Source organism: Neopelma chrysocephalum, unplaced genomic scaffold (genome assembly GCF_003984885.1).
Source record: "Neopelma chrysocephalum unplaced genomic scaffold, ASM398488v2 Primary Assembly neopelma1_108, whole genome shotgun sequence".
Lineage (NCBI taxonomy): Eukaryota > Metazoa > Chordata > Aves > Passeriformes > Pipridae > Neopelma > Neopelma chrysocephalum.
The window spans coordinates 2,429,205-2,441,920 of NW_020897773.1; positions in this window are offsets into that span (position 1 = coordinate 2,429,205).

The window sequence follows — 12,716 nt, forward strand, 5'->3', positions numbered from 1 at the left end:
AAATTTTTTGAATGAAAAATTTCAGTGAACTTTATATAAAAATCTCCCCATTTGTAGTCACAAACAAAATTCTGTGGACTACAGTATCATGTTTTCTGTAACTTGACTGAATATCAAAGTACAATGTTGTAATTAATGCACAGAGAAGTCTGGTTTCAAAGTAATTCACACTTCTTCCTCTCTAAACTGCAAAAAGTCAGGCTTCCAAACCGCCCCTCTCACATACTTACTGACGCTCTTTTCTTACTGTGAAACTGAACTATGTTGGTCATTTGATGCTCTGGGGGCTGGGACATGTCTTCTATGAAGACAGGCTGGGAAATTTGAGGAGAAAAGGAGAAGAGGAGGATATGGGGAGTCCTTAGAGCCCCTTCCAGTACCTAAAGGAAGCTCACAAGAGAGCTGGAGAGTGACTTTTTACACAGGTAGATAGTGATAAGACAAACAGGAATGGCTTCAAACTGAAAGAAAGTAGGTTTAGATTAGATATTAGAAAGATACTCTTCACTATGAGGATGGTGCACAGGTTGCCCAAAGAAGTTGTGGATGCCCCATCCCTGGGAGTGTTAAAGGCCAAGTTGGATGGGGCTTTGAGCAATCTGGTCTACTGGAAGGTGTCACTGCCCATGACAGGCAGGTTGGAGTTAGATGATCTTTAAGGTCCCTTCCAACGCAAACTGTTCTATCATTGTATGAATTTGCAATAATTCATTTTTAGACGTTAATCCTCTTAAAAGCAGAGTTGTTTTGTGCCATATCTTTTTTTCTGTCCTTAAATCTGAAAGGGCCTAGAGTGTCTCCTCTCAATATGCTTCATATTACATGTATCTTTTGATCATTTTTACTTATGACATCTTAGGTGTCCAGGTTACAAAAGATTATTGTCAATATTCAAATCAAAAAGTCATTCAGAAAGAGGAATTCGCACAGGGTGTAAGTCTGCTATGAAATCACCATCAACTATGTGTGAATCACTCTTTCAGAAGACAATTGCAGGTACTTAGTGATCTTACCACACACCTCAGGGAAATTTATATGCCAGTGATGTACTCTCCAGAATTTAATAATGCATATGCATCATTAATGTGTTACTTAGCAAACCTAGGGAATATCATTTATCAGTCAGGCAGAATTTCTCTTAATTTTTATCCTGTTGCTTTGCACTACAATTCAAAATGAATAATCATCTAACTTCTGCTTACTAAAAATACATTTTAAAAACTCTTGTTTATCAGGCAGAATTTTGGGGGTGAGTTAAACAGTACAAGTATTAACTGGCCTAACTTTCACCAAGAGCAACAAGACCAAGGAAATCGAGGACAAGAAGTTAAGGGTGTCAAAACATGTAAGCATGGAAAAAAGACAATTTCAGCATGGCAAAGGTGAAAAACATTTAGAAGAATCCGCTACTGACTGTACTCACTGGCAGGATTTGAAAATACTACCAACTGCAAAAGGGATGCCCCCACCACAAACTTTTTTTACAATACTATGTAAACTTGGAATTTTCCTAAAATGTGATTTTATATTACAGCTTTGCTCACTTTTACAAATGATCCCAAAGGTTACAAACTATGCAATATTATTGGATTTTTTTGAGTTTTTATTTTTTTAACAAAAGCTCTGGAATAGGGGAAATAATGAGCAATCAGGCTAACCAGATTCCATAGTCTTAATGTGTTGTATAGGGGTATAAGAAAGAACAATTTATAAAAGTGCTCAAAAATTTTACTATTCTTTGATCTTTAAATGCCTTTAGAACTCCAGCTCTTGGACACATACACAAAAAAAAAAATCCTGAAAACTCTATGTGTTGGAACAATTAAACAATTAATATTGCTTTAACCTGTCACAGTTGTATTCAATGACAGTATCACAGTGGTGATGCTAAACCTTTAGCACCTGGAGTTAGGAATTCTTTTTCTAGCTGGATTATTTCAGTTTATCTTACTGCATGAAGAATATGGAGGTATCCAGTGTCCTAACTCACAGAACATCATGTTACTGAAAGACAAGATGTTAATAGAAAAATTACTGTCATGAAACTAATACAAAGCATGTTGTTATGTACTCTTGCAATTATTCCTTTTTTCTTCAGAGCTTTGGTCATTGCAGCACTCATTCATAGTTAGGTAAACACAACACTGCTGGAGAGAGTTGAAAAATGTATGTAACCTGTTAGCTGAGGCAAAGTGACCCACAACCATCTGGCAGAGAATAAACCCTTTGGGTGGGTAATGTGTACCTACTTTTCTTTTTTGATTATGTTTCTTATCAAGACAGCTCTGATTTTGTATTAATTAACTTGGTCCTTTGTAGTGGTAGAGGAGGCCTAAGCATTCAGTACACATTTCTTTCTATAGATAATTTTCTACCCAAGCAAGTGAGAGTTCACGTGGCTGACATGTTCATGGAGCAGTGAGATAAGTGCAGTGTACCTAAATATCGATTTGGGATGTGATGATGTGGCTCCCTCTACTGCATTATCCTAGATGGTGTTGCTGGTCCCTGTCAGGGTTCCCTGGCTTGGCTATGAGAAAAAAGAAGCAGTACTTTTAAATAAAAACAAACTAACCCACCCCAAAGATTACACTAATAAATTTAACTCACTAAGAAATAGCTTTATGATTCTCTGAAGTAAGTCACAAAGATATACCTCATTTCGACACTCCTTCAGGTGCAGCTGGAGCCTTGTAGCTCCTTTAAGGCAGGGAAGTGCCCTAAGGAGATGAGATGGGCTGTTCCTCCAGAAAGGCTCCAGATACATTCTCATGTCTCTTAAGGTCCTTTTCCTCCTGCTCCCATTGATAACTCCATTGTCAACTACTTTTCTTTTTCTCTCCTATTCCCTGATTCTTGTTATCTCCTTTTAAGTGGTTTTTTCCCTCCACTTATTGTTTTGGTTTTATTTTCCCTTCTTGATCTTTTTGTCCTACCACTTCTATATAAGGCAAAATGCTTGGAAAGGAGTTGTTTCTTCTGACAGTAACATTGACCATTGTCACAAAATCCTTAAAGTGGAAAAAAATTCACCGACAGCCCAAAAAGAAACTGGTTCAGTATCCTGGATGCTGCAGTTATTACGGTGTATCAACACCATCCACACAACCACAAGAGGAAGGATGTTGGGGACCAGGGGGCAGATCTGTGTTTCTACATGTGCCCCGACTCAGTGTGGTGTGACATCAGCGTGACCTGCCATCCCTGTCCTACACAAAGCTGGGCTGCTCTCAATTAATCAGGTAGAAACAAGTGACTGCAGTTAGAACTGACGTGGAAAATGGCTGAATGGCAGTTTGCACTTATTCTAAGCAGACTTGTTTGAATCAAGATGTAAATTTACATCTGCTTTGCAGGCACCTGGAATGACTGTGGTGCTTGTGCAGGAGGTCACTACTTGGTCTCTCTGCAGAAGAGTAACAGTGTCTAGAGTGTTGTTCCTTTGATCTTTGTAATACCAGCAAACATCTGTGATTTCAGCTCATCTCTGACCTTGCAGTGGAATTAATTGGCAGTGGAGTTTCCACAGGATCACCTCCGTCTGAAGCGGATGTGGAAGGTAATGACCGTCCAGCTGGTAGATGACTGTGAGCACTGAGCTCTTGTGGCATTTCCAGCCACTCCAGGTAGGCCCATGAAGAGAAGTACAGCTAACCCCCTACACTGTCCCTGCCTACTAACAGGTGCTTTCCATGTCTCAGTGGACAGTCAGTGAAAACAGACTCCCCTTCATACACTACTGGAAAGACGATCCCTTTGGGAAAGAGAACTATCTGAATTTTCCACCATGTGCCTAAGTGCATGTGCATATCCATGCCCATGGGTATGCACAGCAGATGCACTCCAGTGAGGCTGCAGAGCTGCCCTGTTGTGTGCTGTCAGCTGCACAGTTGCAAGTCTCAGGGTTGTTTTGTTTCCATGAAATTTACAACACATGATACCTTTTGTGAAATCCCAGTTTCCAAATCTCCAGGATGACATGAGAATTTATTTCAAAGGAGGGCAGGTTCTTAGCTTTCATTCTTCTAGAGAAATATTTGAAAATTAGACCACTTGGAGCCTTGGATTAAAAAATCACAAGGCAAATTTAAAAGTTCATTACATTTTAAAAGCTCGTTATTTTTTAATGCCCGAAGTTGGCAATATAGCGTAAGTCTGTGTAATCTCACAGATTTTGCTTAAATTAGATGCTAACAGAGTCCAGCAGTCCTCACCAAAAAAATATGGGGCCATCTGTTAACAAAGAGTTTCTTCTAAAATTATGAATCCCTGTTGTGGTTGCTGCCCAGCTGTAATTGGCTGAAAGGTAAGTAAGCCACCACCTGAGGGGAGAGAAAAAGTTGGTGGACAAAAAATTTACCCAGAAAATTAACAAATTATACTACAGCTGATTAATAATTTTTCCAATACAAAAGTGCTTCAAACTAATTAAGTGCATTTTCCATTCACAGAATAACACGTGTTAAAAAGTGCACCAATTCAATGCGCTCGTTTAACTATGAAGCAGAATTTTCTTTAAGAGACCCTGTGTTAAGATTTAAGGAAGAATGTAGGAGGAGATAGCAGATGCTCCAAGACAAGTGAAAATTATTTAGGTGTACTTCTATTAATACAAAAACTGCACTGTATTATTACTATGAACGCAGGATATTCAAGACATGCAGTAATACACAAATCAAGAAGTGATGTGGGAGTCTTCCGGCTGAAGTTGCCTTCCTGAAACTACGAAGAAAAGAGGATGTGTCAAACAGAAGACCACTAAATATGAAACAAAAAACCAGTAATGAAATGGTAGTGTGTCAAAGGAGACCTTGTCTCCTGGTAACCCTGTGGAAAAGTCAAATTTAATGATAGAAATTACACCTTAACTTATGCATGAATGAATGTCACCACTAGAAGCTTTAACTTCTAAATTTCAGGGGGCACTGACAGCAGACTTGCCATGCAACTAGCCCAACCTCTGAACCACTCAGGGTTAAACTTATGAAAATGCCAGTGCCTACAGAATGAGCAATATAGATATTTTCTGTCTGGCACAGGTACATGAACTCCCATTTCTGATGAAAATCACAGATCACGGGTTATAGAGTCACTTAGGCAAGATACTTATCATTCATGGCTACAGCAGTTCTGTTCAGAAGGATAATTATCCTTCTGCAATTTGGCAAAACCCTCTAAAACTGCACTTTTTCCAGAGATACTTACTTTGTATATTTTTGACACCTGTGTTATACATAAAATGAATATAAATGGTGTCCATCCATTTTTAACACCCACCAATGTTCTAACATAAGTGTTAGTGGCAGTTGGTTCCACAGAGCAAGGTAAAAAGCCCAGCGGCTACGTAGGAAGCCCTTGGATAAGGAAGAGCACCCCCAGGGTCATCCAGTATTTGAGGAGGAAGGCCATCTATGGTCAGCCTGTGTGTGCTCTGGACCACACAACGGGGCTGACTGAATGTCAGTCTCAAGGTGAGCATGCAAGGACGGGCTGCACATCCTTTCCAAAACTTCTCGTAGCAGGCTACTTACTCTGTCCTGGCAAAAAGCCTTACACATGCCCCTTCCAAATTGTCCACGGGAAAACAGAGAAGAAAATACTGCAGTGATCCTAAAAAATGAAGCTTCAAATCACCCTGCTCAGTGCAGACCACCAGGACTGCAATTGTCAGTGCAGGACTGTGGAGTTCCATGGTAATACAATTGTCAGGGGATCATGACTGAGTTGCTGGTTTTAGCAGGCAGTTCAAGGAAGATGTGGAAAAGGACATCTTTATACAGTAGCCTATTTTAGACATCAATAAATGTTAGAGCTTTTTAAATTAAAATAGAAACTTGCTTGAGAAAGGAAATAATTTTTAGAGCTGACCTGTGGAAAGGATTAGTGTATTTGGCACTCTCTCTAACTTGTGAAGATATACCTTTGTCCTTACTTGAAATGCAATCAGTTTTAAATCCCCTGCCTCTCCAAGGTGTGGATGCCAGCTGCACAAATAGATCTAACAATTCTGTACTGCAGGCAAATTGCCCCTGCATCACTCCTTGCCTTGCTGGTTCCCCAGCCTGCTTAATTGCCATATTATATCATGAAACAACCTGCCATCCAGATGCACCTCATGCATTTTTATTTTCTTTTAACAACTACAACAGGAGATTAGTAAACTGATTGCAGGTTATATTGCATAATATAACTTATCAACAAATAAACTGTGTAGCAAAACAACTGTACTAGCAACTGTTTTCAATAATAACTATTAGGTACCCACTAGAAGACCAGTACCAGTTGTATTATTTCATGACAATATTTTTTGCCCAAACATTAAAGCAGTATTGAAAAATAATGAACTGGACTTTATATCCAAATGTGGTGTTATTTGTCTGCAGGGTTTGCTCTCTTTCTGTTCAGTTATGGTGGTCAAAACTTTGTAAAAACTAGGAGGGGAATGAGGACAGATTGACAACCGCCTACAGATCAACACCTTACAGCATAACATTGTCCTTATGTATGTGAACAGCAGCTTGGTGGAGAATATAATATTAGCACCCTGCATGGCTTTCTTCTAAAGAGAAAGAAAGGAAAAACAGCACCAAGTGGAGCTTCTGGCAGGGATTAGAGATGCCCATAGAGAAAAGGAAGACTTACAGGAAAAATAAAAGAATGGGAAACCTTTTTTTGCTATCATGTGAAGAGAGATATGGTGTACACAGAAAAAAAAAATGGAGATAACCACAGAAAGGGTCCTGAACTCATGGGAGATGGCAAAAATCATATGGAGAGGTTACACATAGAGCCACTGCCATGTACAGGAAGGAGATTAGAATATTGCAGAGAGTCTTTGCCGTCACAGGGATGAGCAGGATGAAAGCCCTGATAATTCCATTGAGAGCTCTCAATCTCCATGTTTCCCCTGGTTTATATTCTACCACATATACCAGGGAGTGATCCGTGCTTTACTTTGAGCCAAGCATGACTCGTTTCAAGGAGAGGTCGTTACTGCCCTCTCAGAGATCTCAAGCGCTGACTCCCTGGAAGCTTTGTATTATGTGGCTCCCAAGTCTGGCTGTTGAAATACAAAGTGATAGTGAAAACCAAGATGCATTAAAATAGCAACATTCTAAAACTGAACCATATTACAGTGTGAACTACTAGGTTAGAACCAGCTCCCTAGTGCAGCTACAAGCACATAGGCAGTGAATTTCATGAAAATAAACTCTCATTAAGCATTTGAATTCATATTGTGAGTCCTTCTGCCCTTTGTGCTGCTTTACACGCACTAACCTGGCCATTATGGGGAAAATGAATTTCTAGACTCACTTCAGTCAATAAACTCAACTGTCACAAACTCAGTGTATGCATGTTTAAAAATAAATTAATATAAATACAAAGCTGCTAACAAAGCAGAAACTTCAGGAAAGAGATCTTTTGGAGGAGCTGCATGAAAAAGTCTGCAAAAAAGAGCTCGGAGTAGTAGTTCCAATAAACTATTAAATTCCAGTAAGATGACTGGTTATCATCTCCTTGTAAAAACAAAGTCGTTCAGCAAATGTTCATAGTTAAATTCTCTCTCTTGCTAGGAAAACCAGTTATGAGCTGAGGTCTGAGTCAGGGGATGGATCCAGTGTGGACAGGGCTCAGTGGGCACAATACTCGTCCAGTGTGAAACTCACAGCTCCGCGTGGGCAGAGCACCCAGCCCCATGTCACTTGTCCCAGTCTGCACCCTCATCAGAGAAACAACTTTTGGAAGTCATTTCCCAGATTTAGTGCCAATGTCACTTGGCAATAGATTAGCTCTGCATAAGGAACAAAGTTATAGATTTAAGATGGAAATCAAGAAGCTTCTTCTTTTTTTCTGCCGCATTTTAATTAGTAGGAACCAATTTTCCTTTGGCTCTCTGAGCACTATCTGGCAGGGATGCAGAATTGAAACATTTAATGGTACTGTACTTGTTCTTCATCACCAGGCTGCTTTCCTGTTGCCTCTCTCACCCATCATCACTGCTGACAGGGGATATCTCTGAAGCAAGAGGACATCAGTAATGCAAAATACAAATAATTTCTTTTTGCGACACCAATTTGCAACATTAATGCATGCTGGGGAAAAACCTGGAATTTGCTTAACCCTATCCATCCTTCTCAAAATTATGTTCCCTGCCCTGATGGCTGCAATTATCTCATAGTACTTAATTAACAGATCATAGTCATGATCTGTGTTTGCAAACCTTTAAATGAAAACTTTTTGTTTTCCACAACAGATTATCTGATTTAAACAGGGATTGATTCAGGGAAATTCAATGCCATGTGCTATATAGGTCAGACTGTTTGATTACAATTGTTTTTTTCTGGATGTGTGAGTTATTCTTTCTTTGCAAATTGAAATTATTAACCTGTATCATTGAAAAACCTGCAAGTGTTCATATTATTAATAGAAGCACAATAAAACAGACGGCAGGAAACAGGATAACTGTGGGTGGCTACTACACTTTCATATAGCAGTAGCATCTTGAACCCAACGAAATCAGCAGATGAATGTTCCTGCTCTGTGGGAGCAGGATGGAACCATGGAGAAGAGTTTGATCATCTTCAGCCCTGGCCCATTTTAATTTTGTTTCCTGTTATTTTTTTTTCCTTCTGTTTTTTTAGGACATTCTATTATTATGCACGGATCTATACCATATCACATGAAAAACATCTGAATTGGAGATGCAGTCTGCCTGCAGTTTTGGTTGTGAATTAATTTCACAGGTTGTGTTTAGACTCTTCATTTTTGAACTCTTGTTTCTGGTAGTTCTGCCACATGCCATTCCAGCAGCTCTCATCTCACTTCAGATCTGCATCTAAAAGAAGGCAAAATGTAAACAAAACATCCTAAAATGTTATTTATTCAGAAATCTTACATTTTAATCTCCTCTTTTTTCTGCTTTATCATGTTAGAAAAAGAGTAAAAAGGTTTTAGTCATAGACTGTGTCATTAAAGGTACCCTAAATAAACATGCATTTCTTGCTTTATTTCTTGCTGCTGTACAAGCTCTTCTAAAGCTAGTACAAGGAAGCTGCATGTCTGCAGACATACAAAAAAGCAAACAAAGAGGAAAATAATTATCTTCTGTTACTAAAATAAAGGTGGTTTCTCAACCCAATTACAGAACAATGAGTTACTGCATAAACAGTCTCTTATTTATTTCATACTCATGCCTAGCCCTTTAAATATGCTAGATGTTGAGAAGGAAACTGAGAAGTGGTAAACTTAGCACTGGGGAAAAATTGCCCTTTAAACACACTTTTAAAGCATCCTTTCATGTTTTCTGGGCCTGCACAAAATGAGTGTATTAGGACATCTGACTCTTACCAGCCCACCAGATCAATTATATTTAGGTCAGAATGACCTCAGCACTCGTAAACATTTTGTCATGGTCGCATTTTTCTTAAAACTTAACCTTTTCACCCATTACCTTATTTACAGCATTCATCTCATGCTTAACTTCTCCTTTGGGGCAATTTCTGAGAAAGGTCAATGCTGTGTTCAGTGCTGTCTATATCATATAACATGACAAAACTATTTCTGTAAAACATTCCACCTCACAATCTAAGATTGGCCCGTCGGCCTTTGTCACCAAGGTGAGGTCCATAAAGAATTTAGCACTGCTTTAGTGTTGCCTCTGTGCATCTCATGTCTATGGATAAAAAAGCAGTGGCTGCTTTCTATTAGTCAGTCTCAGAGAAAGGACGCACATTAATCAAACGAAGCAGTGGACTGCTCTTTCCACTCCCCTTAAGCCATTTGCATGCCAGAGTTACTTAACTTGATTTTGATAGCTACTGAGTATCTGCAAGAGTTAAATCTCACAAACTTCCTTCACAGTCATGTCTTGTGCCAAAAATGAAAATAAACTATATTAAAAATTTTTTAGAAATTGTGTTTATAATAAAGGAAGAAAGTGAAAATTGTTGCATTTGTTACAGTGGGACAACTGCAGAATATTGGAATGATAAAATCTTATTAGTTTTGTTCAAAATGAAAAAATCCTACCTATAATAATAGCTAGGGCTCTGGGGTTTTTCTATCAATTTAAGAACTTTCTGTTAGCTCTGGAAGACAAATTTGTAACTTTGCTCAGCAGACACATAAAGAATGGTAGTGCACATATCTTGTGCTTCAAACCCACACCAAAGTGAAGTTTCCTAGACTGCTGTTGACATTAACTATCATAGATAGAGGTTACCAAATTTTGTCTGAAGAGCTTTCAGAAGTTTGATATCAACAATTTTTTCGCCCTGGGCATCCAGCCCCTGCCTGAGCGATGCTCACTGTAGCTGTGCCTGCCTGCAGCCCTGCCTCCTGGACGGACCCTGGGTCTGACCCAGCCTCTCACATGGCCTGGAGCAGTTGTGGTTATCAGCACCCTGCTCCACCTTTAACAACTGTCCATCATCCCTTTCTGTCTCAGCTGTAGAGAGGCACTGCATAATCTAGAAAAAGCAAGGTTTCAGTTTTGCAAATTTTGAGATATCTTGAAAAAAGCCAAATCCTTGCCATTTCCAGAGCTCCTAGAATTGAAAATGTTCAGAACCACTTAGGGAGCTAAAAAGCACAGTTGAAGGCTGTGTGGGAGTATTTGCGTATGCACTGGTGGGGGAGAGGGAGGAAAAGAATTACGATAAATACAGCACTTTTCAGTGTTCAGCTGAGTTTGGTGTAAAGTCTACACTACAGGAACTTAACAATTCCCTATGGTTTTCTCTGCAAAATAAGGTCTTCAAAAAAAGAGAGGAGGACAGAGTTGTTTATAATATTGTCATTAATAACACCTTTTATATCCTTTCAAAGACTTTAGTTTCTTAATCATTCTATAACCTACCCTGTTGAGACTGGTTGAAAAACAAGTAGAATTTCTTTACTAGATAAAAATGAAGACCATGTCCTAAAAGGTCCCTCAGCATGAGTTTGTGTGAATGGCTCTACAGGCACATGTGTGGATGGAGAAATAGGCACCAGGAACAAGGAGGTTGAAGAGTGCCCCTGGGACAAAGGCAGATGAGTGTAGGGCTCCTAGGCAAGACTTTTCCTGGGGAAAAGGCACCAGGGAGTGTTTGAGAGGGAGGAAAACTTCACTCACCACAGGGAGCCAGCTGCACAACAAATAGTTTCTTGTTGAAAGGAGTGCTTTAGGAATGGTACTCCCCAATTTAGTGTTCCCACTGAAACTCCAAACCACGTGCAGCTCGCTCACTCGCTCCCTGCTACAGCAGATTGGAGAGGAGAATTGGAGGCACAAAAGGCAAAGATCATGGGCTGAGAGAAGAACAATTTACTGGAAGGAGCAATGAGATAAGAAAAGGGACAGGAACAGCAACAATACTAATGCCAGATGGTGGAAGAAAAGAAAGGATCCACAGGGAAAAAAGCCCCAATAATAGACAACACCAGAGTCCTCCCTCCACCACGTTTTCTGGACTGGAAGGAACCCCTTCTGTACGGAAGTGAGTCCTTTTCCCCTGCCTCCAGCAGGGATGGGAGGTGGTAGAGAATAACCTCCATGTCCTAGTCCCCTCACAGCTCCTGCAGACAATTAATCTTGTCCTGGCCAGAACCAGGACATCTAGTTTTTCTTGGTTCCATTGGTTTAAGTAAGGATGGGAGTGGAGAGAGAGACATGTGTCACGACCTGTGGGTAGGGCCGTGAGGTTAGTTTCAAATTCTCATCAGGCTGAGCAAAGACACCAGACCATGGAGAAGAGAGAGAGAGAAAACAGAGAATGTCACCAGTGGGTAGATCCTGCATTGGTCCTTCCATGGGGGTGGTCCAGAGCTGGGGCAAACCATGAGAGGGAAAGAGCAAGAGAGTAAAAACAGAGAGCAAGGGGGCCCCATCTGCTGCCTTTTCGAGTTAACCTGGTGCAGCCTCTCCCATCAACTAGATTTCTCATGCCCTTTAGTCCTCGCATGCACAGCCAGCCCTTGGAGCCCTCCTGCAGTAGGAGATGCCAGGGAAGAGACAACTGTAAAGCAGCTGTGCAGACACCTGGGGGATGCCAGGCTGGCCAATTTGAAGCCCACAAAGTGCCCCTGGGGCAAAGGCAGCAGCGTGCAGGCAAGGCTGCAGTTGGCCAAGCCTTGGCAGTAGCTGGAGGGAGATAATCCTTGCCCTTGTGGGTGGCCAGCTCTGGGGTCCCCAGCTCAAAGCAGATGTTGGCCACCCTGTACACAAGTCCTGCCCCCATTCCATGCCCCAGGGCCCACTCCAACATCCATTGGGCTCAGACTGTTGGTCAGTTGGAGCCAATGTCAGCAGAAGCAGCAGCAGGGAGCTGTCCTGGCACACATCAATGCCAGGACAAGGCAGGTTCTGGCCAAGAGGCACCGAGCCAGCCCTGACAGCCCACATCCCATCCATGCCCTTGGTTGGGCTTCATCCTGCCCCGAGTCCTTCTCCACGGTGCCAGGCTGTGCAGGCACACGTGTGTGCCCACAGGCTGGGGGGCAATGAGGCCTGACAATGGCTCTCCTCTCTTTCTGCAGCTCCCTGGTGCTGAAGAAACTGTGGGTGGGCACACTAGAGGGGTAAGCTGGGGGAATGCTCCAGGAGCAGCCAGACAGGGAAACAGCTCCTCGGCTGGGGAGAGGTGCCCTTTGGCTGCAGGCAGCTCTGGAGCAGAGTTGCCTGACAAGGCAGCTGAGAGGTGACTTGGGGCTCATGCAGCTCTCTCACTGTGCCT